The 27,956-nt window shown below is 37.4% G+C and overlaps 1 protein-coding gene and 1 long non-coding RNA gene across 5 annotated transcripts in view; one reads left to right on the top strand and one right to left on the bottom strand.

Annotated features, from left to right (window-relative positions):
* ZNF385B (zinc finger protein 385B) overlaps positions 1 to 27,956 on the bottom strand; it is a 317,841-nt gene that overhangs the window by 124,788 nt on the left and 165,097 nt on the right. The gene's annotated exons all lie outside the window — the stretch shown is intronic.
* Positions 1,767 to 27,956, top strand: part of LOC125911520 (uncharacterized) — a 70,656-nt gene continuing 44,466 nt past the window's right edge. Inside the window, exon 1 of the long non-coding RNA XR_007454350.1 lies at positions 1,767 to 1,936. This is a non-coding gene — a long non-coding RNA (uncharacterized LOC125911520). The remainder of the gene's footprint in view (positions 1,937 to 27,956) is intronic.

Below are 27,956 nucleotides of genomic sequence, written 5' to 3'. Positions count from 1 at the left end.
GGGGGCAGGAGGGGAAGAGAGAGAGGGAGACACAGAATCCCCAGCAGGCCCCAAGGTCTGAGCTGTCAGAACAGAGCCTGATGCGGGGCTTGAACCCACGAACTGTGAGATCATGACCTGAGCTGAAGTCGGATGCTTAACCTGACTGAGCCACCGAGATGCCCCAGAATGAAACCAGAATTTAAATCAAACCATGTTTTCTCATCACAGCATGCTAAAATGTCTTGTTTATCATATGTGCCCAGACCTTTGTTGATTACTAGCAATGGGTATAAACACATATATTGTTTTAATTCACTCACCAATATAAGACATTTAAATAAATAAAGTGACATATACTTAAATACACAACAAAACAGAAACACGCATCCATAGTTTGAATCTTCCCACTTCTCTCCATGATCAACATCTCAAAGAGTAGAAGTGGCATCAGGGTGACTTCAGGAGTGACACATCAAACTTATTGTCCTCAGCCTACATATAACTATAGATTTTTTTTCTGGGCTAGAATGGGAAACCATTCAAACCATCCATCCATCTACTCACCTATTTATGCACTCATACAGGGCATCTACTATGCTGAACAACCTGTTACTTCCTACATATATAACGCTGAATAAGACACAGTCCATGTTCTCCAAAAGCTTATAATTTAATGAGAGAAACGGAAAAAGAAATATGGAATTAGAACAGAATAAAGTTTTTCAAGTTCAGCACTAATGACATTTTGTACGGGATGATTTTTTGTTGTGGGCATCTATGCACTGGAGGATAGTTAGCACCATCCCTAGCCTCTACTTACTGCATATTGGTAGCACCCCAATCCTTTGTTATAACAAGAAGTGTCTCCAGACACTTTCACATGTCACATGTCACTTGTCAAATGTCCTTTGCGGGGCAAAGCACCTTTCTATCTCCTATGTCTTCCCCTCCCCCCACACCTTATTGAGAACTACTACAAAAGAGTAAAAGCCACCATAAAACTTCAAAATATGGTCACCTACAACAGAGGTCTGGGCCAGAAAAGTTTTCTGGAGAAAGTAAATCCTTAACAGCGGCTTGAAATTTCAGTAAAATGCAGCCAGATGAAGTAAATGACTGTATGTGTTTTTATATGTATCAAGAAGGCCTTCTAAGCATGTGCACAGACTCAGAGTTTATAATGAGTGCAAGACATCTGGCAGAATAAAGGTAGTTGAGCATGTTTGGAATGGGGAGGTGTGCAGTAGAGGGAGTTATGAAAAGTTGTACATGCCCACAGAGGAATACAGGGGTCTAGTTGTCACAAGATGAGACTGTAATCAGAAAAGGCAAACATTTGGGGGAAGAAGGAATTCAGCGTTGGATGTGTTGAATTTGAGTTGCCTGAGGGACAAGGAGGCGAAGGTGTCCAATAGAAAGTTAAATTTTCGGGGCGCCTGGGTGGCTCAGTCAGTTGGGCGTCCGACTTCGGCTCAGGTTATGATCTCGCGGTCTGTGGGTTCGAGCCCCGCATCGGGCTCTGTGCTGACAGCTCAGAGCCTGGAGCCTGCTTTGGATTCTGTGTCTCCCTCTCTCTCTGACCCTCCCCCATTCATGCTCTGTCTCTCTCTGTCTCAAAAATAAATAAACATAAAAAAATAAAAAAAATAAAAAGTTAAATTTTCATTTATGGAACACAGGGACACGACTCCAGCCAGAGAATGAACACCATCTGTATCAAGAAGCTGCATGTGTGCATGACATGACCCAGGGAGAGTGTAGAGCTGAAAGGAAGAACCCATGGGCCTGATAGTGGCAGCATGGACAGAGGTGAGGGAGAACAAGAGTGATTGTGATGTCACAGTGAGAGTTTCATAAACACGGCATAAAGGTCAGATCAGATGAGGAGTGAGACACGGTCAATGGAGCTGGCAATTCGGAAGACATGGTGGTCTTTGCAAGAAACATCTTACTGGTATGTTCTGGGTGGTAGCCAACTTACAGGGGGCTGGAGTGGATGGGATGGGATCAAGGAGAGAAACTTTCAAGAAAAGTGTAGAAAGCATTAGAATGATGTAAAGACAGTGCTTATGGTAGAATAAGTGACAAACACACCCCGAGTCAAAAAGGTGAGTGGGGATGGGTAAGAGGAGTTTTAAGCATGAGTTCTGACTTCAGGTTAGCTGTGGATATTGCTTATAGGCTCTATTCTTATTTCTGGCTCTCAGAGTCTCGTGGGTGTTTATATTAAGCTACCTCATAGAATTTCTGAATGTAAGCACAACCGGAATGTTTTTGCCTCTTCACAGCATACCGCACGATTCAGGGTGACTTAACAGTATCAATTTACTTGCCTATGGTGTATCTTCTGAACAAAGAATCAACTTTAACCACTTGACTCTCTCTGTACTAACCATATAGAGTTCTGTTTAAAAACACAATATTCCACTAGTCTAAAAGCAAGAATTCAGAATAAGCCATTTTATAAAGCTCTAAAAATATATTTTCATTAGGTGTGTTTATGAGAATCTTTCCTTTAATTGAAAGGTTTTGATCCAGCTGCCTCAGAATAATTGACTCATGGGAGACAAAAGCTGAAAGGGAGTTTAGAGTCCCTCCACCTCCTTCCTTACCCTTCATCCATTCAGTGATTTTAGAGGAATCACTTTCCTCATGTCCTACAGTTCTTTCCCTTCCACTCGACAGCTTCTGCTGTCACCTTTATCATCTCTGTTGTGTGCTTCTAGATAGCTTCCTGACTGGCTTCCTTGCCTCTAATCTTTGCCCCCTCTAAGCCTTTGCCATACTCTGCTAAAGTGATCTTTCTAGAACACAAATGTGAACAGCTCTTAAGTTCTGCTTAGAACTACTTGTGGCATGGCTTCTTACAAAATTCAGAATCCTTATGTCATATAAAGCCTTCTCCATTTGTTCCAGGCATCCTTTGCATATTTCATCTCATACTTACATTACAGCCAGACAGGACATCTGTTAGATCCTGAGGCTGTATACTGACTTCCTCCCACAGGCCTGTGTTCTTACACCTCTATGCCCTGTTCATCTGCAGAATGACATTCAAACTCAGTTCAAGCATCTTCTCTCTAAAGTCCTTGTCAGTCTTCTTTCTACCACCTGAACCTACATAGGACTGACCACTCCTCTTGTGGTGCCCCCCAATATGTCAGGTATATTTGTATACCTTAAAGAAATTTGTATACCTTAAAGTAGTATCAAACTACTTTACTGCATGCATCAGTTTTTACAGGTGTGTCCCCCATTGAACTCTCAGCTCCTTGAAGACAGGGGCTGCTTTTTAAAATTTTTTTATGTCTTATTGAAACATGGTATTTATCAGGAGATCAGTAAATATCTATCTACTGAACAAATCCAGTCCAAGCCTCTATTACTACCAATGAGGGAACAAGGCCCAGAGAAATTAAATGACTTTCCCAAGGTCACTCATCTAATGAGTGGCAGGGTGGGGAATAGAAGCTGTCAATGGGGCCTGACTTTAAACTAGGGCTCTTAAGGGGTGCCTGGGTGGCTCAGTCGGTTAAGCGTCCGACTTTGGCTCAGGTCATGATTTCCTGGTTTGTGGGTTTGGGCCCCATATCAGGCTCTGTGCTGACAGCTGAGAGCCTGGAGCCTGCTTCAGATTCTGTGTCTCCCTTTCTCTCTTCCCCTGCCCCATTTACACTCTGTCTCTCTCTCTCTCAAAAATAAATAGACATTAAAAAAAATGTTTAAACTAGGCTCTTAGCACTGTCCCAGGTGCTACTTCATCTGTTTGAAAAAGGAATGCCCAGGGCCCAACCTTGTAGTTTGCTAACTTGATTGAACAAAGTTTTAATACTGAATATTTAAGTGAGTATTTGATGGGAAAATTTTGTTTTGTTTTGTTTTGTTTTCTGGTAGAGATAAGGAAAAGTGTGCTAATTTTAAAATGATGGATTATTTGATTTTATTCTCACCTTTTTCCCTACTGTTTGTCCCTTCTATCTGGTTGATTTCACCAATTAGCCTTTAGTGAGGTATTTTCAAAAATTTCAAAATCAATAAGTACATACCACATTCTTCTTGTTGACAAAAGGAAAATAACCATCTTGGATTAAGAATTTACCATATGTATTTCATACATAAATAATCAATAGTAGGTTGAAATTGTTTTTGTTTACTTGTTTTTCTGTTTAGAGATAAGGAGAAGAGAGTAACAAATTCTAGTCTCCCTTGGAATGATGTGATTGAGTTGCCAGATAGGTGAATAAGTTTGTATTAGGTTATAATTTTTTTTTCATAAATGACCATTTAGATAACTAGCTTGTCCTTTTCATTCATTCACAAATAAAACAGAACATTTAACTGGTGAATATGTTTTATTTGGACTGCTTTAATAGTTCCTTGTATATAACATTAATATGTAAAGGCTCTAAAGAGTCCATTAAAACTCTGCACAACAAGCTGTATTTTAATAATGCAGAGACTATGTGAGATGGAAGCCGATTTCTGCCATTTAGATAACATAAGCAAAAACAATTTCCCAAAAGAGCTGAAGCTTATAAGTAAAAGAAGTTTAAAATGCACAGGTCCTACAGATGGCAGAACTTAACATCAGCCTCAAAAGCACAGAAGAAAAGATTAAAAAAAAAAAAAATTCTCTCCAAACCCAGGCTTCTTTCAAGTCTCCTACTCAAAAGAGGATCTAGGATGCTAATGAATATTCAACTTCCAGTTTCTTCTAATAACAAATTCCATTTATAAATATGTGAAGTAAAACAAACTTGCCCTATGTTTAGTTTCTCTCAAAAGATAATCTTTCATATTCCTTTAGGAGTTGATGGTGCCTGAATATAAAAAGACTTGACATACTGAGTGGAGGTGAAAAACTGAGTGCCATTTTGTCAATGGCAGTTTCTAACCTCCATTGGAAAGGCGAGCATTTTGCAGGCTCTTTTCTCTGGATCAGCAAAACTTCCGATACATAGAAATCCTCTTCTGCTTGGGCAGACTTTCATTTCAAAGAGGAGGAATGAATGAGGAAGATGATTTTTCTCATCTTTATACTGAACGTCCCACAAGTCAAGACCCAGTTCTGCCATCATTCCTCCTGCAAGCAGAGAGGTAGGAGGTGGTATTTGAGTTTTGTCAGACTTACCTACCATGGTTGCTAAAATCATCTTCCAACTTAGTCTCTCTCTCTCTCTCTCTCTCTCTCTCTCTCTCTCGGGAAGGAGCCCGAGGCTATCAAAACCACTCATTCATCACCTCCCACACCACAATGATTCTCTGAGCAGACATCCTGGGCTGCCATAATTTGCTTGACAGCCCTGAGGTCAGCCTGCCTAGTGACTGAAGACTTTTTTCTTTCCTGTCTTAAAATGTTATAAGCCACTGTCCTTTATGTACATGGATGATATTCTTGACCCACCATCAATGGTGGTGAGTCTGAAAAGCAAAATGTGATGATGCAGTAGGGCTGAGCTTGAGGGTTACACATGGAAGGAAGATGTCACAAAATGATAGGAACTCTTGAAAAACCCTGCACTGCAGAGAGAGCTCTGCATTAGTCTGCACCTTAGGCTTCCAGAAACCTGTTCTTATCCAACCCAATATCTCCAGCCTCTCTGGTATTTTTCATATTTTGGTCTTAGTTTTCAGGTAGATTTCTATTATCTGGAACAATTCCATATGTTGACTGGTACCCCATATATTTACAGGGAAAAAGAGGCATTAAATAATAATCATACTTAAGCACCTTGGGAAGAATTAAGGAAGGTGTGTCAACTTTAATTTTGAATTTTCCTTTTACTTGTCAGTTTGCCTCTCAGACTTAATGCCAGGAGGGAATAAAAATCACCATTACCCTCTAGATGCTCAATGGCATACATAAAATGAATAGGGGGCTTAATTCTGATCTAACTAACTGGCTTGATTTCTACTCTGAATGATCCAGCTTCCTGTCCATTCTCCTATCAAATCCAAACTTGGTAGAGCTGCCCAGGCACACACATTCAGTAGGGAAAGGGGAGCAACAGAGAACAAAAGAAGGTTGGGGAAAGGGAGAACACACATTTATTTCTGAAGTAGGAAAACTGGGAACTTGTATTGACATTTCTTTCATCCACAGCAATTTCCTGCCTCCCAGAGAAGGGGAGAGAAATGGCAGTTCTCTCCCACCCCAGTCAAAGCCCAGATTATATGTCTATTACCTATTTGTATATGTCCATTGACACTGAACCTGATATATGAAGAGTGTTTTACTGGAGGGTCCAAGAATTTAGAAATAATTAACCAAACTTTACTTTACCATACTAGCTCCATGAATAAAAAAAGAAGAATGTTATGATGATATCATTAGTTACAATGATACAAGCAGATTTAAAATTATGAAACTGGCCCACTTTGGTAATAGGAACAGATTCTTATGGAAAACTATGCAATGGCCAATCTGAAAAAAAAAAAAAAAAAAGGATGTTACTGTGATGTGAATACTTATTGCTAATGTGAAACCTAGTGTTGATCTGCTGATTTTCCTTTTGTGAAGTAGATCTAATTATAATTAGATATTTAATTCAATATTCATTAAACTGTCACCACAGGACAAAAATTATAAAGGAGAAAAATTTAGCATGGCATAGAAGAATGTATGTGTTTAAAGGGGGCAGGACTAACATTTTTGCTGTTGTGTAGACTGTGTGTAACCCTAGAGCGGTTGCCTAACCTCACGCTCACCCTACCGTCTACATTAGCAGATGGTGCCCATCGGACAGAGTTGTCAGAATTGAGTGAGAGAGAAAGCAGATCCTGGAGACAGCCTACTGGGGTTTGAATTCATTTTCCACAACCTCAGTAGACCTTGGGCAAGTGAGCGAACCTATTTTTCACTGTAAGATAGGGATTAATGTTACAATTTGTTTCCCGGGATCACATGAGACATGAGACAATGTATGCATAGGGCTTAAGCCCAAAGCCTGGCATCTGAGACTTAATCTGCACCTGTTTTGCAGATTTCACCTGTGACTGCTTTGTTAGTTGTTATTATTCTTACCATCATTATTTTGCCATCCACAATGTGGTAGTGTGTAATAAATAGTAGCTTTATTTCTCCCTTTTAAATTCCCTTCCTCTCTCTCCTCTAAGAATTTTACATGTTTATTAAAATATTAAAGGGCTTTGGGGAATATGTCTCCCAAGCAGAGAGTCAGAACCCACTGGGAGGGAGGGCGTTGGCCAGGCTAATACTTCTTTGCCTCTGTACTTTCTTAAAAGACTTTGTATAATAATCATCCCTACAAAGGGCTCATTGCAGAAGAATCTCAAGATTGTTCTACCCAGATGGTGCCTCAGCACCTGGTAGGGCTTTAGGGCGAAAAGTAAAAGAACTGGCCCTTTTCTTCTTGCTTTGGCTTATACTTCGCTCTGCCTACTTAACGCTAAGAACAGGTTCTCCTTGGGGGTTCACAAGAGAAATATCGTCTATTACCTCTCTCTTGTCGTCATAAATTGGTTATAGTGGAATATGTGGACTGTCCTCATTAATAGGTAAACTGAGGCACAGGCAGAGCCTTGCAGTGATTTATCAAGTGTCAGAGCTATGGGCTGAATGTCAGGTCTCCCTGCTGGGTCCATTCTATAAGGTCACTTGGACCCTTCGGCTCCTTCTGCTCCAGTGACTCTAAGTATCAGCTTATTTTCTTTTCCTTAGTGGAAAACAAGACCCAAAGCCTCCCCACAGTCCATAATGAGAAAATGTAGTGGTGTTAGCAGCAGTATGATCAGGTGTCTTGTGATTACAAAGTGGGCAGGAACAACATCTTTCCCAAAATTAAACCACTGAAACTTCTATATACATCATTTATGAAGAATAAAATTATGAATTGCCTTAAAAAGGAGACAAATCTGAGACTACCAGATCTCTTTCCCTGTTCTTCTCCCTTTTTTGTTGTCTCCTAGAAAACATCGATCTCCCAGCAGCAAGGCAGCCTCTTCCTCTATTCACACAGGCAAACCTAATGTCTATTTGGGGGGGAAAAACCTGTTTCCTTAAAATAACTGCCATTTTTATTAACTCATAAGTGTAGCACTGACCACTGTAATTTAATAGTCTCCATAAGTTGGACAGTTAAAACACACCATTCACTCATAACAATCATAACATGGACTCTACCATTTTCATAGGACGTTTTCCTTCAGCAATAAGTACACCTTGTTAGAAACGGAGATGAAGGCATGACATTGGGATTAACCCTGTGTTATCTTTACAGTAGCAGAAACCCACAGCAAATTTTATCCCGTAGAAGTACTAATATTTAGTAATTGGGAGAAAGAATACTGAACAAAAGTACACCATAAGATTTTTGGACGATGCTTTTTACAGAAAAAAAATGTACCATAAGAACTCCTTTGGAATTACATTCTATTATTTCCTGGTCCAGATGGAGTTGTTGCATTATGTTAATTATTAACAAGGTAACAAAGCATTAAACTGAAAATGTGTTACCTCTAATTGCAAGGTGTATGTCTAAAGTACTTGGAAGGCTTCTGGCAACACTCATCATTCGATATTTTACTCCTCGGTGTCTTTTTCTTATTGATAGCATGTTCTAATGGCTTCTCAAAAATACATACAACTTATATTAAGTATAGTAAGTGAACATTGTAAATTTTCATATGGGAAAACTGTCTATTACAATCCACTTGGGGATTCTAAAACCTAGGTCTTTGTAGTGAGCTTTATTTATTCAACCCACCATAAGAAGTTATTCTTAGAAGAGAAGACAAAGGAAATAACTTGTCTGGGATTCAATTAAATTTCTATAAAATATTAATATTGCTTTCAATTATAATAAAAATGAATTACTTGCTATCAATGGGAATGAAAACCTGGTTTGGGGTAAGAAACATTTTCTTTAAACTATAATAAACACTGAAACATAACAGAAAATCGCCTTCAGAAATTATATATGAAAAGGAATATTAAATTATCTGAAAAAGACACCACTCTATTAATTTTTTTGTTTGCTGAACATTTCAAATATTTTCCATTTCAATAGTTTTTCTTTACCCAAAGTTAACAGCAACAATAGTATCCTTGAAAAAAAATTTCTTTTAAAATCCATCATGAATACATTTTATTAAACCTCCATTTAAATTTCTGAACTATAATTCCCTAAGAATTTTTATTAGGACTATTTTTTAGATTATTGAATGGCAAATACCCTCTCACTTATGAGAATTCTATAAGCTGTCTAGTTCATGCATATAAATAAGAACAATTACTTAAATATTAGAAAACACTCCTAACAGATAACATAGCTCTGAAGAGTACACAGACACCCCAGTGTCAAGAAAGGCAATTTTGTCCTTGCTATTTTTAACACGACATTAAGTTAAACTGGCTCTGCCCAAATTTCAACTACCATGGATATTTTTTTTAAAAGTTTCTACATTTTTCTATACCATCCTTTAGCCCATCTCAGTTGTTACTAGGGTGACCTCATAACTTATTATCCAAAAACCAGGACAGTTTTGAGAATGAAAGGAGATACTATTAATAGGCATAAACTTGGACCATCCCAAGCAAACGGGGATAAACAGCCACCTTAATTAGCGCTATCTTCCTTCATCACCTTTCTGCTGCCATGAAGTTAAAAATGCCCATGTATAGTAGTTACCTTCTCCAAATTACAATTTCAACTTCCAGGACCATAAGTAATGATGGCAAAGGGAGGGGTGGGAGTAAAACAACCAGGCAGATTTCTTCCAACTTTGAAAAGGAAAAGCAGGCAAAAAGAAAGAAAAGACCAAAAGGAAACCAGATCAGTTACTAGAGGAGGGCATAAGTTAAAAACATTTAACCCCCTGTCCTAGTTACTTGCTTCTTGCTTTCCTTTGAGCCCTTAGCCTACTAATAATATAGGTTAGTAGTTCATTGAAATTAATTTGTTATTGTTATTAAGCGGCTCTAATTTCAACTTAATTTGGCAGTCATACGAATAAACCTAAGTAAATATTAGAATAAGCAGTGGTTAATTCCATCAGGTTTCACTTGTGAACAGTACTCAAAGCCACTGTAAAGGGTCCAGTGCTCTCAAATGGCAGCTATGCTCATTTAGTCATTGTTAACTCATCCATATACACTATATAATACCTACTTTTCGCGTATGTTACAGCAGGGAAGAGATTATTCACCACTACTGGTTTCTAGTCTTCTTTGTGTCTGCCTATATCTAAGTCCCAATGTTGGGAGCGTAAGTCACAGAAAATAATATGCTAACATATGACTCGAGCCAGCCTATGGCACTTGGCCTAGGGTTGACTCAGTTACTAAAACCACCATCACTGCTGTAAGCCCATTGTAAGCTGATGTTATTTTTGACACTAGTATTTTTGAAGCTAGTTCAGATAAAGAGGAGGCATAATGCCAAGAAAAAAAAGAAAAGCTTGTTAAGTAGGATTCTCATTTCAGGACAACAGTACCTTATACAAACCATGAAACAAAGCCACTGTCTCAGGTAATGTAGGCGAACCCTTGTTATAAGTTAGAAAGGACTAGCAGACTGTGCAGATCTATGATAACATGATAACGTACATTTCATATAAGCCTAAAATAAATGCCAGTGAAAAATAATAACCAGATTTTTATGTTAATTTAATTTAATATTAATCACTGAGACCTTACATTACAAAAAATGAAAATTATGACTTAAAATGCTTCCTAACACCTGAACTTAGGAAGATTCAAAAGAAAATTATCCTTTAAGTATCTGATCGTTTTTATTACTACCTCCAAAACAGAGAATTTGTCTTCCTATATGAAATGGCTATCCTAGGCCTTCTTAATTTAAATATTAGGCCCTCAAGGGGGATTCTGTGGTTGTTCAACAGCTATACCAACCTTCTTCTATTATTTCTTCTTAAAAAAGCTTAAAAACTACATTTTGTGTATGCTCTTATTGTTAGCGCTCTATATGATTTTGGTTTCACCAATTATGAATGCTAAATTAGTTCACATGGAAAGAGACTCTGGGTCAAGGCATCTGGTTGTGATGCTAAGGGTTTTAGCAGAGGTACAAGGTGGTGATGCTTCTTAGTTGTGGCTGCAACAGTAGCCCTTTGTCAAAGCCAAGTTCTGAGATAGGGCTTAGACTCATATCCAGAAAGTCAAGCTAAAGGTTATTTGTTTTTCAGCTATCTCAAATATTCTGGAAGTCATTTAATATGTTCTAACAAACCCCTTTTCTTATTGAATTAGCTAATACGAATTTGTTCTCTGCACTTCATGCCTGACCAATGCATTATCCCTTAAAGTGAGAACATAAAATTACTAATTTCCTTACTCAAAATTAAAAAAAAACAAACAAATCAGGAACATAAATTTCTCCTAAGAAATAGAGTTTTTGTCTTCCCACCTTGGCCTATTTTTTTATTTTTCTCCAGTAATTTAGCAAATTCTTAGCATGCCGTACAATTTCCTCTCCTATCTCCCTATACCTTCTATTACTGCTCTTCAGGAAAACAAATTATTCAGGTTGGTATGCTCTGGAATGCTGATTTGGCCATTCTTCCAACATAGGCCACACCATTTACCTTCATTTGGAAACTTAGTTATGTTCTTGTGTGATGAAAAGTGGAGTAGAAAACAAAATTTTCCCAACTTGACTTTTACTTCGCAGTGATATTTCAGGTTCAGGTTGATATATGAAGTTTCTACACAGAGTAAACAATTCAAGGAATGACATTAACAGGTATGCAGGGAAGGTAAGGGATAGAAGATTCCATAATGACCTGTGTACAACTACGGCTCTGAAGGGGAGACTTAAAATCTACTTCTGTAGGTGCGCATTGATGAGTGTGAAAGTGGGGAATAAGCAGTGAGCTCCTGGAGTCAGAAATACATGCATTCGTAAGTTAATAGAAACCATATAGAAAGTATAGCATTTGAAAACTGTTTTCAGAGCATTTATAAACGTTTGTAAAGAATTTTTTTTTAATTTTAATTTTTTTAACTTTACTTTTTATTTTTTAAAATTTACATCCAAGTTAATTAGCATATAGTGAAGCAATGATTTCAGGAGTAGATTCCTTAGTGCCCCTTACCCATTTAGCCCACCCCCCCCACAACCCCTCCAGCAACCTTCAGTTTGTTCTCCATACTTATGTTCTCTTCCGTTTTGTCTCCCTCCCTGTTTTTATATTATTTTTGCTTCCCTTCCCTTATGTTCATCTGTTTTGTCTCTTAAAGTCCTCATATGAGTGAAGTCCTATGATGTTTGTCTTTCTCTAACTGACTAATTTCACTTAGCATAATACCCTCCAGTTTCATTCACATAGTTGCAAATGGCAGGATTTCATTCTTTTTGATTGCGAAGTAATACTCCATTGTATAGATATACATTCTTTATCCATTCATCCATCATTTGGCCTCTTTCCATACTTTGGCTATTGTTGGTAGTGCTGCTATAAACATGGGGGTGCATGTGTCCCTTTGAAACAGCACACCTCTATCCCTTGGATAAATGCCTAGTAGTGCAATTGCTGGGTCGTAGGGTAGTTCTTTTTTTAGTTTTTTGAGGAACCTCCATACTGTTTTCCAGAGTGGCTGCACCAGCTTGCATTCCCAACATTTGTAAAGAGTTTATAAGTGAATTCACATAAAAACCTCATGGAACCACTTTATTCTCTTTTGAATTGTATAAACTAAATTCTCTAAGATCTTTTAGTGGCTCTAGTTATTAGTATCTGTATTAGATTTCTATTGCTGCATAACAAATTACCAAATGAACTTATTGGTTTAGAATGACATCCATTTAATATTTATGGTTCTGTAGGTTAGAAGTCTGAGTGGGCTTGACTGGCCATAATCCTAAGCAGATCCTAATCTCTGCTCAGGATCTTACAAGCCTCAGGATCTCACAGGCTGAACAGCCTGGACTCTTATCCGGAGGATCTCAGTTCTGCCCTCTGGACTCCTGGTTCTACCCCCTGAGTCATCCTTCCTTTTTCACAAACAGTAGCATATGTTTGCAGTCAAGTAGTTTTATTAGCCTACTTCCTGTAAATAGAATTTTGGAGTCCAACAGCCTCCTTTCACTCTGTACTCCTTTTGTTCTTTCAGTCCAAGCCGGTAGTGTTTCTGTTGATACAACCTTCTTCAGAATTTTTTGAGTCTCTTATGGATGGCACAACAGTACTCTCCATTAGAAAGAAGCTATATTCACAAATCTTTTTGGGATAAATTCCTTCTCTATCTTTGGCTCCTGATGGGTGAGGGCAATGCAAATTCCTGGAAGCCCTCTAATTGAATTGAAAAGAGCTATGAGGCATGATCTTAAATTTTTTATGCCCAAACACTCTGATGTTTTGATCCTTCAAAGGTTTTAGCAAAATGTTTTATAGCCAACCTTGGATTTTTTTTTTTTGGGGGGGGGAGGGTCTTTTCTTTCAGAGGTCTCTTACTTTTAGCATCTTTTGTCATCTGCATGGGCTGAGAATTTTCCAAATTATCATGCCTTGGTTCCTTTTTGTTTAGCAGTTCTTCCCTCAATTTATTTGTCTCCTCTTGCATTTTACTCTAAGTGGCAAGAAACAAGTCACATCTTTAACACTTTACTTGGAAACCTCTTTAGCCAGATATCCTGACTCATCTTTCACAACTGAAAGACAGGATTCCAGTAAACTTTGCCACTATGTAACAAAGGTCTCCATTCTTCTATTTCCCAGTGACATGTTCCTCACTTGCTACTAGGCCCCCGCCAACAGCATCTTTAAGTCCATATTTCTACTAAGAGTTGATTCAAGGCAATCTAGAATTTTTCTATTCTACTCCTCAGTAGTCTTCCAGCCTCTATCTACTCCCTTCTCCAAAGCTATTCCTACCTATTTAATTATTTGTTATGACAGTATCCCACATCCAGGTACCTGCTCTATCGCTTTAAAAAGACCATATTTCCCTCTTATTCCTTCCTTAGTTCTTATATTTTGTAAAAACTGTTTGGTTTTGGGAAAGCATTAGTGGGGGAGGGGCACAGAGAAAGGAACAGAGGATCTGAAGCAGGTTCTGCACTGAAAGGCTGATAGCAGTGAGCCTGATGTGGGGCTTGAACTCACAAACCACAAGATCATGATCTGAGCCAAAGTCAGAGGCTCAACTGACTGAGCCACCCAAGCGCCCCTTAGTTCTTATGTTTTTAACCACTTGTCTGGTGTTTATATTTTTACAGTGGCTTTAGTGCACCATCTTAAAAGGCACAGCAACACTTTACAACAATTTAGGAGTAGACAACATCTACTATATAGATGTATATATTGTTTTGACTATATTTTACAATAAGATACACTGCCTTAGCACCTATGCTTGAATATGCACATAGCTTAATATGACATCAATGACTGCAAATGCCAAGTTGATCTGTGTCCTTCACAGTTATCTCCCAAAAGTCAGTAGATTCACACTTGAAATTAAGCTTCCATTAGTCTTTTGTGTTCCTTCCATCTATCTTTCCTTTGGTCACTGCATCTGAGCTTCTCACACAGCTAATGCACAGACATCTTTGTGTCACTCATTCATGGGTCCTATTGATAGAAGTTACTTCCTAATATCATTTTATTTTTCATTTTAATGTAGTTTGGGAACATTGGAATATTTCATGAGATAGATATGAAGTATATGTGATGTTCATGTCTTACAGTTAGGGGAAAAGTGGATAATTGTGTTTTGTTTTGTTTTGTTTTGTTTTTGTTTTGTTTTGTTTTGTTTGTTTGCTTCATAGGCCTTTTTCTTGGTCGGAACTTCAACTTCTAAGCTGAAGTGTTCTGATACAAAAAATTCAATACACACAAAACTCTTTGAAAAGATTAATTCAACTTTTTACAGTATGAAGAAGTAAAAATAATCTTCACTAGAGTTCAAGCATTGAAAATGTCAGTCCAAAGAAAGAATCTTGAAAAAATTCCAACTTAGTGAAAGAAAGATGTTTAACATAGTTGCCATGGTAACTGCTGTGTACCCTGTTGCAAACTAGTTTGCAGTTAGTAAGGTGGTTATTCCCTAGGTTCTTTAGAATGAAAGATATTGTATAAATACAAAGTTTTGTGAACTCAAAAACAATATCAGTACATCTTGAGATGCTTTTAGGAAGATATCTTAAAAACATAGCCAAACCTAAAATCCATGAAAATGATCTTGTTTTCTTGATATGCCTGAAACCACTCAACTGTTTCGCCTGCCATGGCTGTTTCTGCAGCTTTAGCTTGTGTGCTATGTAGTCTGTACCCTGCTTTACTGCAGTGAGAGGTACCACCTTAGGCGGGGCATGGACTGGGCTTTCCCAGGAATGATGCTAACTGTTCTTATGTTATAGAGCTTGCCACAGAATTTTCCTTGTGGTTCCCATCATGGAGTGTTTCAAATGCACTTTGGTATTTTACGCGTCCAAAACATGTTAAGACCTTTCTTTGATACAATGATACAAATGATACAAATCATTTGATATATTTGCAGCTGTTAAAAATGAAGTCCATTTACATGATACATAATCTGCAATATTCTAGTATGTGTTTATTAAAAAACAAAACATAAATGTATGGGGGTGTGTGGGAATGTGCACATGATGTATCGAAAGCATGAATCATATACACTACTACAGTTTTAAGTTTGGATTCTGGAAAAAAACATAAAATTGTAATAGCTACCTTCATAAATTCTTTGTAATCAAGACTGTCCGCATAACAACAAATTCTGACATCTTCTAATACCTAGTTGTTTGCACTTTGAAAAGTCAGACTTGGAAATATTGCTTATCCTTCTAAGAAGAGTTTACTAAATTCTTATGGTTCAGAAACCTGAAGCATTTTGTACTCATTCTTTTTATTCATTTATTTTATATTTTTAATTATTATTTTTTAAGTATTTATGTTTGAGAGAGAGACAGACAGACAGAGTGCGAGCAGGGGAGGGGCTGAGAGGGAGACAGAATCCAAAGCAGGCTCCAGGCTCTGAGCTGTCAGCACAGAGCCTGACATGGGGCTCGAACTCAAGAACCATGAGATCATGACCTGAGCCGAAGTCAGATGCTTAACCGACTGAGCCACCCAGGCGCCCCTGTACTCATTCTTTTTAATTAGTAGTGGGACACTTTGCTGTAAGCAATGGATTTTTATATTAAATGCTTTAGATATAAATGTTGTAAAGAAGAAAATGATTCCTAACTGAAGACACTTACTGTAAAGAATTCCAAAATCTGTGAGGAATCACGGTTTAATCCATATATAGGGAACCCGTCCTCTTTGGTGAAAGGTGGAAAAATAAATGAGTAAATGAACATTATGATAATTGTATGAGTAAACATTTTGTGTGTGTGTGTGCGTGTGTGCGTGTTAACAGATAACGGAACACCTCTTCAGGGATGAATAAGTATTTAGACTTTTTTGAGTAACAGCTGGTATTTCACTTTTCCAACAGACTGCCTTGCTGTATGTTTCTATCTTCTACAGAATCTCTTGAGTGGTCTAATTATTGGTACACTTGTTTGTGGTTCAAAACATACCCACGGTATGGATTTAGAAACTGAAATTCCAAGAAGGCTAGGGGACTTGCAAATAACTAAGCTGTTTTGAGTTTCAAAGCTGAGATTCACCCAGATTTTCTGATTCAAAACCCCAAGGTGTTCACACCTTTAAACAAGTTAGTGCCAAACTCATATAGATGGAGAGTATATGACAATGAAAATTAACAGACACAAAGTGAGAATATCTGATAAACTTATATTGCATATTGTCATATCAAAGAAAGAACAGCCAAATGTTTCATTTCAACTAACTGCCAAAATTTCTGTCATAGCTAAATTAATTGGCAAAATTTAGAGAAATTCTCTTCAAATTTCCTTACTTAATATTTCCCCCAATTTATTTATCTGTTTATTTATTTATTTGCTTGTTTATTTTTTCTTCTAAGATTTTATTTAAATTCAAGTTAGAAATATATATTGTAGTACTGGTTTCATGGGTAGAATGTAGTGATTAATCATTTACATACAATACCCAGCGCTCATCATGATAAGTGCCCTCCTTAATGTCCATCACCCATTTAGCCCATCACCCCACCCAACACCTGGCCAGCAATACTCAGTTTGTTCTCTATAGTTAAGAGTCTCTTATGGCTCACCTCCCTATTTTTATCTTATTTTAATAAGATAAAATAATTTAAAACAAATAATTTAAAAACAAAAAAATACTTTTTACAGTTTTATGTGGAACTCTCTTTTCCCCAAATCTCACGTCTATTAAAATGTCTCTATTAAAGGAGATTCTAATTATTTAAATGTTGTGGCATTACATGTCAGTACAGTGTTTTTCCCAAAGTGAATATCCATCAAATACTTTAAATGACAACACCAGTTCACAGGCATTTCTTAAACTACAAGTATACCAGTAGTGATTAGATCAGCCAAGGGATCTGTAGAATAGATGTGGGAGAGAAAGCAGTTTCTTGGAAGTTCAAATACCATTCAGAAGACTAGTGGTAGCCAGTTTTGGTGGTATTATAAAAATAGAGTATATAATGGTGATTCAGGACAAAATTATTTCTATCGTGACAGATAAACACCCTTCCCCTGTCCTAATGGGCTATGAGACAAAGACACTGGTTCTGGGCTGCTCTCTCCAGGTGGATTGTTCATGGTGCATGGATGGCATTGATCACTTTGAATATGCCTGAGGAACAAGGAAGGTTTCAGGAAATGTGAACACTAACCTATTCCTTGATCTCACATTTGTTGTACTATTTGTTAGCTCATTAGTAAACTTAAATGAAAATGACCCTAAATGGAATGTGAGCCTTCATTTGTGTCAGTCTTTTAGCTCAGACCAGATTTAGAGGTCTGGGCCCAACCTTAGAGGATTTAAGGCCCAACCATCATCATTAATGTTTACAAATATAGGAATTATAGAATAACAAATCCAATCTGAATTATTTTTAAAAAAATCTTTATTTATTTTGAGAGAGGGAGGGAGAGAGAGCATGAGCCAGTGGAGGAGAGGTAGAGATGGAGGGGGAGAGACAATCTGAAGCAGGCTCCACACTCAGCATAGAGCCCGACATGGGGCTTGATCTTACAAGCATGAGATCATGATCTGAGTTGATATCAAGAGTCAGACACTTAACCGACTGAGCTACCCAGGTGCCCCAAATCCAATCTGAATTCTAATAAAAGCAACTAACTCCAGTGTATTGGGAACTAAAGACACCACTCAAAAACAAAATGGCATTTCTTTAAAATATTTTAATATGCAATTAAATAAAGGGGGGGAGGTAGCATTTTGACTGAAAAACTGTAAATGTAAATTGGACACTGACAAATTTGACAATATTAAATTACTTCTGCAAGGAAGTCAACCAGAGGAAATCTAATAATATTCTAACCAAAAGAGAGTATTGCAGCAAAACTAAAAGGCAACTGGCAGAATGGGAGAAGATATTTGCAAACGACATAGCAGATAAAGGGTTAGTATCCAAAATCTATAAAGAACTCATCAAACTCAACACCCAAAAAACAAATAATCCAGTGAAGACATGGGCAAAAGACATGAATAGACACTTCTCCAAAGAAGACATCCAGATGGCCAACAGACACATGAAAAAATGCTCAACATCACTCATCATCAGGGAAATACAAATCAAAATCACAATGAGGTACCACCTTACACCTGTCAGAATGGCTCACATTAACAACTCAGGCAACAACAGATGTTGGCGAGGATGTGGAGAAACAGGATCTCTTGCATTGCTGGTGGGAATGCAAGCTGGTGCAGCCACTCTGGAAAACACTATGGAGGTTCCTCAAAAAACTAAAAAAAGAATTACCCTATGACCCAGCAATTGCACTACTAGGTATTTATCCAAGGGATACAGGGTGTGCTGTTTCGAAGGGACACATGCACCCCCATGTTTATAGCAGCACTATCAACAATAGCTAAAGTATGAAAAGAGGCCAAATGTCCATCGATGGATGAATGGATAAAGAATGTATATCTATACAATGGAGTATTACTCTGCAATCGGAATGAATGAAATCTTGCCATTTGCAACTATGTGGATGGAACTGGAGGGTATTATGCTAAGTGAAATTAGTCAGTCAGAGAAAGACAAACATCGTATGACTTCACTCATATGAGGACTTTAAGAGACAAAACAGATGAACATAAGGGAAGGGAAGCAAAAATAATATAAAAACAGGGAGGGAGACAAAACGGAAGAGACTCATAAATACAGAGAACAAACTGAGGGTTACTGGATGGGTTGTGGGAGGGGGGATGGGCTAAATGGGTAAGGGGCACTAAGGAATCTACTCCTGAAATTGTTGCACTATATGCTAACTAATTTGGATGTAAATTATTTTTAAAAACCCCAAAACAAACATTACACAATAAAAAAAAGAGTAATGCATAATTTCCTAAGGTGGTTACTGCAAATGAGAAAATGTTTGTCTAAATATAGAAGTCTGGGGACGTTATCATGTATCCATTTCTGTATTTTTTGGATCAAATATTTTCTCTCTCAAATGTTTGAGGAGGTATATACTCCTTTATTTGAAAGCATAACGTTAATTCCTTATGTTGGTTCTACAGAGGAGCATAACCATTTAAACTGCTTAAGAAAATTAAAGTAACTGTCTTGCAGTTCTTGTTTTGTATAATGCTACTTGTTTACACAAGTAACTGTGTAAACTCAACTGTGAGATCCTTACAGGCAAGAATCAATCCTGTATTATTTATTTTTCTTCCTCCATCACAGAAACCAACACGTGGTGAGTACCTAACAGAAGTTCCCAGAATTATATTACTCTCATAGAAAGACCCATTCCCTTTTGGAAAAATGTTTCCAACTCCCACTTTTCCCATATAATAGCGACATTCAACTCCCACTGGAGAAGGAAATGAAGTTCAGCTGAGTTCTCAAAAGTTTTGTGAATGTATGTGGGAAGAAAAAAAAAGACAAGATTAAAGTGGTATTATAAACACATAGGCCATTTCACTCTTGGATGAATGAAGGCAGATAACCCATTTGGGTATCCCAGGCAGCACCATTTTCTTTGAATATACAAGACGAAACTGCATATTCTTACAATCCTTTGAAAGCATTAGAGACTCTGGGTGTAGTTCTTCAGCAACATCCAGAAACTACATTTAGGTTTGGGGATGCTGCCAGCTCATTTGATAGCTTTATGCTAAGGGAGGAGTCAGTGTTTTGGGCTGGGTGAAGCAAGGACAAGAGATTTTGAAGTTCACTGAGCATATTCTGAAAATATCCCAAAGCAATAATAAAATATTCATTTCATGTATAAAATTCTTAGTTACAATCTAGGATTATCATTTTTATGCTTTATGAAACTAGATAACAGGTGTGGAATAAACAATTTTTCTGACTTTTGACATAATAGTAACTAGTATATAAAGTTTCTAAATCTAAGTATGATAACAATTTTGCAGTTTTGTGTTGCTGATTCTATTTTTTTTTAAAGCTCTGGTATGTAAAAAATAGAACCTGATATAAAAAACAAATTTTACTTTGTACCCAAGTGATTTGAGAATCTTTTACTATCAAACTCACATTTACCACTTGAAATCAGGACACAGCTATGACAGATATGCATGGTTCTGAGTTACTTGAACTTCTGTGTTAATTATCATACCCCTGTTACAAATATTCCTAGTATCACTAGCTACAAGGTCCCTTAAACTCAATAGACCTGGTGATATTGTTACACTAAAATGGCATGATCAAAGGGAAATGTTTCCATTTTTAAACATCTTTTCCCCCAAACATGTCATTAGGACAATTTGCTTTTGTATGATCTATTTTTCCATTTAAAATGATGATTTATTGTACCTTTTACTATGACAAGATCCAAAGAGTCAACCAGAAAGAGGATTCATGGGCAGGATGAAAATGACTGCACTTTTACTACTTAGTGACTAACCTACAATTCTCATCACATTGATGGGAGATGTATAAAAAAATACGTAGCATCAAATGAAATTGAATGCCTCTCTATAGTAGGTTTTACAAAAAAAAAAAAAAAAAAAAAAAAGAAATATAGCATAACAAGTATGGTGTATCAGGATTTTCAGGATTACTTGACCACTGGCTTATTGCTCAGACTCACTCTAGAAGTAGTTATTCTGTAAACTGCCTGAGACTTAATTAGAAAAATACCCTGAGAAGATATTTATGTAATACTTAAAACTTCCCACTAATAAACTGTGCAATTAGGAGCAGACTATATTTGTACACTTACCTTTAAGTAAGTAACTTTTACTGAAAAATTATAGGTTCAGAGTTTTATTAACCAAAATATAACATGCAAGCTTTTCTTTTTTAAAAAAAATTGTTAAAGTAATTATAAACATTCTGCTCAGCAAATCACCTGAGACTGCCAAATTGGAACTGCATTTTTGAATATTATGTCAGAATTTGTTTCTTTACTAGCCTATCTAATTATAATTGCCAACAAATGAGAGTTTTAAAAACCAGAATGATTTTGCAACTAGAGGATTGTTATTTTTTAAATGGAAGTTATCATAATTCAAATATTAGAGGACAAAATCCTGATATTTTAACATAAATTACATATTTGGAAAATTCATGCATTGCCAACAAACATGTCTTAAGTAATAACTCATTAAAAAATGTATTCTGAAGGGCGCCTGGGTGACTGTCGGTGGGGCATCTGACTTCAACTCAGGTCATGATGACACCATTCATGGGTTCAAGCCCCGCATCAGGCTCTGTGCTGACAGCTCAGAGGCTGGAGCCTTCTTCAGATTCTGTGTCTCCTCTCTCTCTCCCCCACCCCTGCTTGCACTCTTTCTCTCTGTCTCAAAAAATAAATAATAATTTAAAAAATTTTAAAATGTATTCTGACATTTGGTTTTCATTGATTTAGTATTTAAAAAAAACTCTTCATGTGCAAATATGCTAAAATTTTCTTGACCACCTCAAAAGATCAATGTGATTCCATATGCATCTTCAAGCCAATTTGGGATTAAACAATGTGATTATTATATTTGATTTTCTTCCTCATGGATTTGGATTGCTAGAAAAATGATTCAGCTTTAGCTAATAAGTATTGCCAGGGCAGAACAGAAGACATGGGCATTGGTGCTGGAGTAAGAAAAATGTGGATTCAAGTTGAGCTCTGCCCCTTTTGATTTGTGGGGCCTTAGACACATGAGCCTATTTAAGCCACAATTTTCTCACCTGCAAAGTGAGGATAATAACACTGCCTACCTTTTATAGGAAGGTATCGAGGATCAAATGAGACATGTGCCTAGTTTTTAGCAAAGTACACACACTCAATGTATGTTGGCTCATGTTAGTACAGTCTTCCAAGGCAGCCCCAGACAATAGTTTGGTTATACTGGGGTCTAGTTCAGAGTATAAGCATTGTTAAAGCTTGGATCTTTTAAAATAGGGTTTCCAGGATCTCAGTTTCTCAAAAGAAATTATTTTCAGTCCCAAAAACAAAGCAATGGCCAAGGACCTTAGAACAAGAGTATTCTCTTATAACATTCAAGGTATTATGGTAAAGGCACAGCACAATCATATGTGCATTTTTATTGTACTTCATAGAACTCAGAGTGCTACCTCATACATTACTTCATGTGACTGTAGCAGCAAGTCTATGAAGCAGGCCAAGGAAATAGTAAGTACCTCCAATTGCACCTTGATAAAGGCAGGTGGACAGTATTTGGTTACTTAGAAAAGCTCACAGGGTTAGTCACCAATGAAGCTGTAACTAGAGTTCAGTTAGTTCTTTAGTCTGGTACTTCCTCCATGTTCCCTTCCCACATGAAATATAATAATTCTCTTTTTACAGGAAAGAAAAAAAAGGCTACAGTAGACACCAATATTTATCAGAAGTTGAATGCAAGTCTCCCTTCAGAAATTGCCTCTGTGGTAATTTGTGATCAGTTTTAAAGCTGAGTCCATTTACAGCATTAAAAAAAAAAGTTTATTTGGACAGCAAGCAAGAAACAGGGAGAGAGAGAGAGAGAGAGAGAGAGAGAGAGAGAGAGAGAGAGAACACGTGAGTGCATGTGGGAGGGGCTGAGAGAGGGAAAGAGGATCCTAAGCAGGCTATGCACTGTCAGTGCAGAGCCCAATGCGGAGCTCGAACCCACTGTTTGTGAGATCATGACCTGAGCCAAAACCAAGAGCCAGACACTTAGTCAACTGAGCCACCCAGGTGCCCCCATTTAAAATATGTTCATTGAAAGCTGCCTTTAAGGACTGGCACTGTGGGAGACATCACAATGAGCTCATAGAGACTCTGCCCTCAATATGTTTAAAAGCCAACTGGAAAAACTGTCTAAAGGTTTAAAAAAAAAAAGCCCCAAACTCAAAAAGTATAGGACAGACTATAAAAAATGATGTAAAAAAATTTTTTTTAAGTGGATTCCTAAGAGAGAGCTAATGATAATTAGAAAAAAGGAGTGATCTCAAGAAGGGAAGGACGTAAGAAGAAATAATAAAAATAATTCTATCCCAGTAAAAGAATGGTCTTATTATCTAGAACTTCTGAGTTAACTTGCAAGAGGAGACTGTAGTTGGAATTTAGAACTTCCATCAGCCTTGTAATATTTAAAAATATTTACATTGGTAATCTTTATTGAATTCTGCTCATCATACAAATTCAAATGCAAATAATATAACCAGTAGGTCTTAATATTTGGCGAGGCTTTTCCAAAGTAAATATTTTTGCATATTGTAAACATTCATAACTATATTATAGGGCTTATTCTATACAGATTTTAATTTGTTGCAAAGGAAAACATCAAATTTGTTTTTGAGGAAACTTTCTTGCCTGCTTATAAATACTATCCTTGTCAAAGTGGTTTCTGGAGGGAACTTCTCAAATCATATTTCCAGACTATAGCATTTAAAATTGTAAAACATCACTGTGCCTACACACACCTTTTAGCTGAATCCCAAAACAATTTATATTCAGTAGCACAAAGGAATAGTATTTTCTTTTTATACAAGGTACATAATTGTGAAGTGATTCGTTTCCCACATTGCGTATTTCAAGAAGTACTTATATAATGTTACTTTGTTTCTGGCTCCATATCTGTTGAAACAGTATATCTTATATCTTTAATATAAGAACCCCTTTCCACATTTCAAGGATTTTGAGTACCTAATAGAAGCATGTTTTAAATATACACTATGCTTTTCAAAATGCATATGGCAATATATTTTGACATGTTAAAATGTTAGGTAATAGTTTTTTAAAATATATAAATCTTTTAATTCTACTACACGCTACTCACCATTCTAGCCTGACTAAAAACATTTTCTGATTAAAACAGAGGACATCAAGACACAGGGCTTCCTGTGCTATTTCATAGCACCTATGTCATATTCTCCAGCTTATAAACCAACCCAACTTATCCACCACTTGAGGAGTTATTTTCTAAACATGAAACAACTGAAAATTTCATGGGAATAATCAATTGTTAATAATCAGTATGCTTGTTTTTGTTTGTTTGTGTTATGAAAGAGACCAACACATGGTCTTGGATTTAAAGTGTATTTATGGGTCACAAAGGTGGGACCTAAAAGCAGTCATTCATCCTGGATCACCAAAGTACATATGATGCACCATTATTTAACAAACAGGGTGACAACAGATCCCAATACTTATAAAACGTGTGTGGGAGCTATATGAATTCTTACTGAGTGATGTGGTTCAATGTGAGGAGTGAATGGTCAAGGATCCTTACTCCTTAAGATACATTTATTTTCACATTCTCAAATGAACTTCATAATTACAGGGAGTCCAAATGGTTGTTACTATTTCATGTCCTTAAGTACAGTGTTCTTGAATGAATTAACTGGTTCTACCTAGCAAACATCAGTGCTATTAGGGTCGTGAGGCCTCCACTGTCCCAGTAAATCAGGATAGCAAACAACAAGAAAGTCAACTTTCCTTCTTCTAACACAGGGGTTTCAGAGGGTTTTCACAGGCCTGAAATCTATGAAATATTCTGAAGAGAACATTAATATCTAGGTGAGGAGGGCTTCCCAGTACCGATGAATTCTGGACTGATTTACAAACCACCTTCGGAAAATAAGAATCCGTTATTTTGTAAATCTGAGTAGAGATTATGATGATTTTTTTTGGTAATAGCTTAAGAAGTACAAGTAGCAGTTGGCAGTCAACACATTTATAGGAATAAACAAACCATGTCTTTTAAAACGTATACAAAATTACCTCTGACATGTTGATCAGAGTTGATCAAGTGATTACTAGTGGGAAACATGTTTCTGCTACCTGTGGAGCACATAGATTGAGATTAGAATTTGAAATAGAGTTTGAAAAGGACTCTCCTTATTCATCGAAAAATTAAAAAGGTAAGTGTATGTGACACTGAGCACCTCCTTAAAAGGTGTCTAAAGTTTAGGGCTGACCAGTATCACGCACTGACATTTTTAGAGGCCCTTCTCATTACTAGGGCTGGACAGCAGAGTGGCTGTGTTTCACCAGCACATGGGAATCACAGACATTCTCGAAATGCCTTCTTAGACATTTGGCAGTATGGTGTTGCCTTCAGAAAGTACGGTTTCTTCTTTCTGCTTCTTCATATATTACTTCTCTTTTGCTCTGAAAAAAGATTATCTCCTTTATGTTTTGAGAGCTGTAGAAATCTAGAGTTTTCTAAATTCTAGACTGGAGTTAAGGAAGATTTACTGAGTGTCTATAAAATATGCAAATAAGTTAAAATTTAATGACTGCCATGTCATTCTGGTTTTTCTTTATTCTGTTTTTAACAGAGTTCCCTTGACAAAACATAGCATTTTAAAAATAATAATTGAGTTTCTCTCTCATTATAAAAGCAGTATAGCTTCATCATAGAAATTTTGAAAAGCATAGGGTATGATAAAAATGAAAATGAAAATCTATTTCCATCACTTGGGGATAACTACTTGTGATTTTTAGGTATTGGTCGCCTTTTCTTAATTTCCATAGATTCCAGACAGTGAAATGTGGATGACCTGAATGAGAATTTCTCGTACAGGGAATACTCTAGGAGAGAATGTGCAACAGTATTTGCTGGCACTTGGACCCTGCCTCACTCTGGGATCTGTGGTTTCTACCTCTTACGATCTGCTTAGCTAGATTTAGTAACCCAGATTGTCTGGTCCTATCCGGACTTGGTTTCTGGCTTGTTCAAGGATGAGGGTATGGGCATAGGACATTAAAGCAGACATGTGTGTGGTATGTGCCAGTATACTGGGTGAGGAGAGATGGGTCTGGATATGTGAGATTCACAAAGTAATGAGAAATGAACCACAGGTATTATTAAATGTGGATAAGAAAGGGTAGGAGTCTAGAGATGGGAGGAGCTAATAGAATCATAGGCGTGTGGAAACCCTGAGTGCTGTAAAAGGAACAGTAGGTCATAAATCAGGGAGTGATGAAGTGACGAGTGAATGTTAAAAAAGACTTCACTAACTCCTCGTTATGACCTCAAAATTTAACATTTAAAATTCTAGGGTGAATTACCTTGTCGGGCAGGGGGGTTGTGCTTCTGGTGACTGACAGAGATACGCCATTTCTACTCACTTCTACTAACTTATCTGGATGGAATTTTCCCTGTACATCGAGAATCAACTTTGTGTGTCTTCTCAGAAACCCTTAACCTCTCCCTTCTTTTTCTCTCTCTTGGTCTGCACCCACCCCTCCACATTCAGATTTGGATACTGGAATTCAGAAGTGTAGGAGTGGTACCTCCCACTGGTGTGAACCTCAGTCAGCAGAAAGCAGGAGTCAGGAGGGACCCGGGTGTGAACCTTCCCCACAAGCTATCTGGAGAAGCAGTCCCACGTGCCCAGCAAACCCACTTGCTGGCTGAGCTGTTGTGCCCCTTCCAGATTGACTTTGACATAGGAGCCAGCACAGGATCTCATCTCTGCAGCTTCCCTTGCCTGCCAACCCTTTTTCCTTTATTCGGACTGTCTGGGGCTTGCACTCTCAAATAAAATCAGAACTGTAATCTTTGCCTCAGGCTCTGGTTCTTGTTTAGAGCAGTGCTTCTCAGAATTTAATGTGGATACAAATCACTCAGGGATTTTGTAAAATGAAATACAGGTTCTGTGTCAGGAGATCCGGGATGGAGCCTGAGAGTCTGCATTTCTAACAACTTCCCAAGTGATATCCATACTGCTGATCCTTTACCTAGCAAGGTTCCTGAAGATATAAAATAAGACAAAACTCATCACCATGACAGTGTAAGCTCCTTGAGGGTCAAGACTTGTCTTGCTATAGAGAAAGTTTTCACTGTTCTCTCCTCCGATTCTATAATAATGCCTGGAATGTAGGAAAGTACACAATAGCTATTTGTTGACTGAGTAATAAATGAATAAATTCCCCCTACAGGACTTCAGTCATGGTCAAAATGTCTAATTTTAACATCCAAAATTCTAGTGTGAACTGCATTGTCTGGCGGTGGGATTTCTACATTTCTGGTGACTGACAAATAAATGTTTGTGATGGACAGAAACCTTATGTCTCCCTTCTCCAGAATGCATATGCTGATATTCTAACCCTCAAAGTAATGATATTAGGATGTGGGGCCTTCGGGACCTGATTAGGTCATGGAAGTGGAACCCTCATGAATAGAATTAGTGCCCTTATAAAAGGACCCCAGAGAGATCCCTTGCTCCTTCCACTGTGTGAGGTCATACAAAAAGACAGCCATCTAGGAAGCAAGGCCCTCACCAGAAACCAAATATTTTGATGCCTTGGTCTTGGATTTCCCAGCTTCTAAAACTGTGAGAAATAAATTTCTGTTATAAGCCACTCAGTGTATGCTATTCTCTTGTAGCAGCATGAACAGACTAAGAAAATGTTGAATACCAAAATGTAGCCATATACTTATATTACCCCAGCATCAAGGGGTAAAGCCAAAAGCCAGTTAAATGTGAGAATTGATTT

Source organism: Panthera uncia (assembly GCF_023721935.1).
Source record: "Panthera uncia isolate 11264 chromosome C1 unlocalized genomic scaffold, Puncia_PCG_1.0 HiC_scaffold_3, whole genome shotgun sequence".
Classification (NCBI taxonomy): domain Eukaryota; kingdom Metazoa; phylum Chordata; class Mammalia; order Carnivora; family Felidae; genus Panthera; species Panthera uncia.
This window is presented reverse-complemented; position numbering and strand designations above follow the sequence as displayed.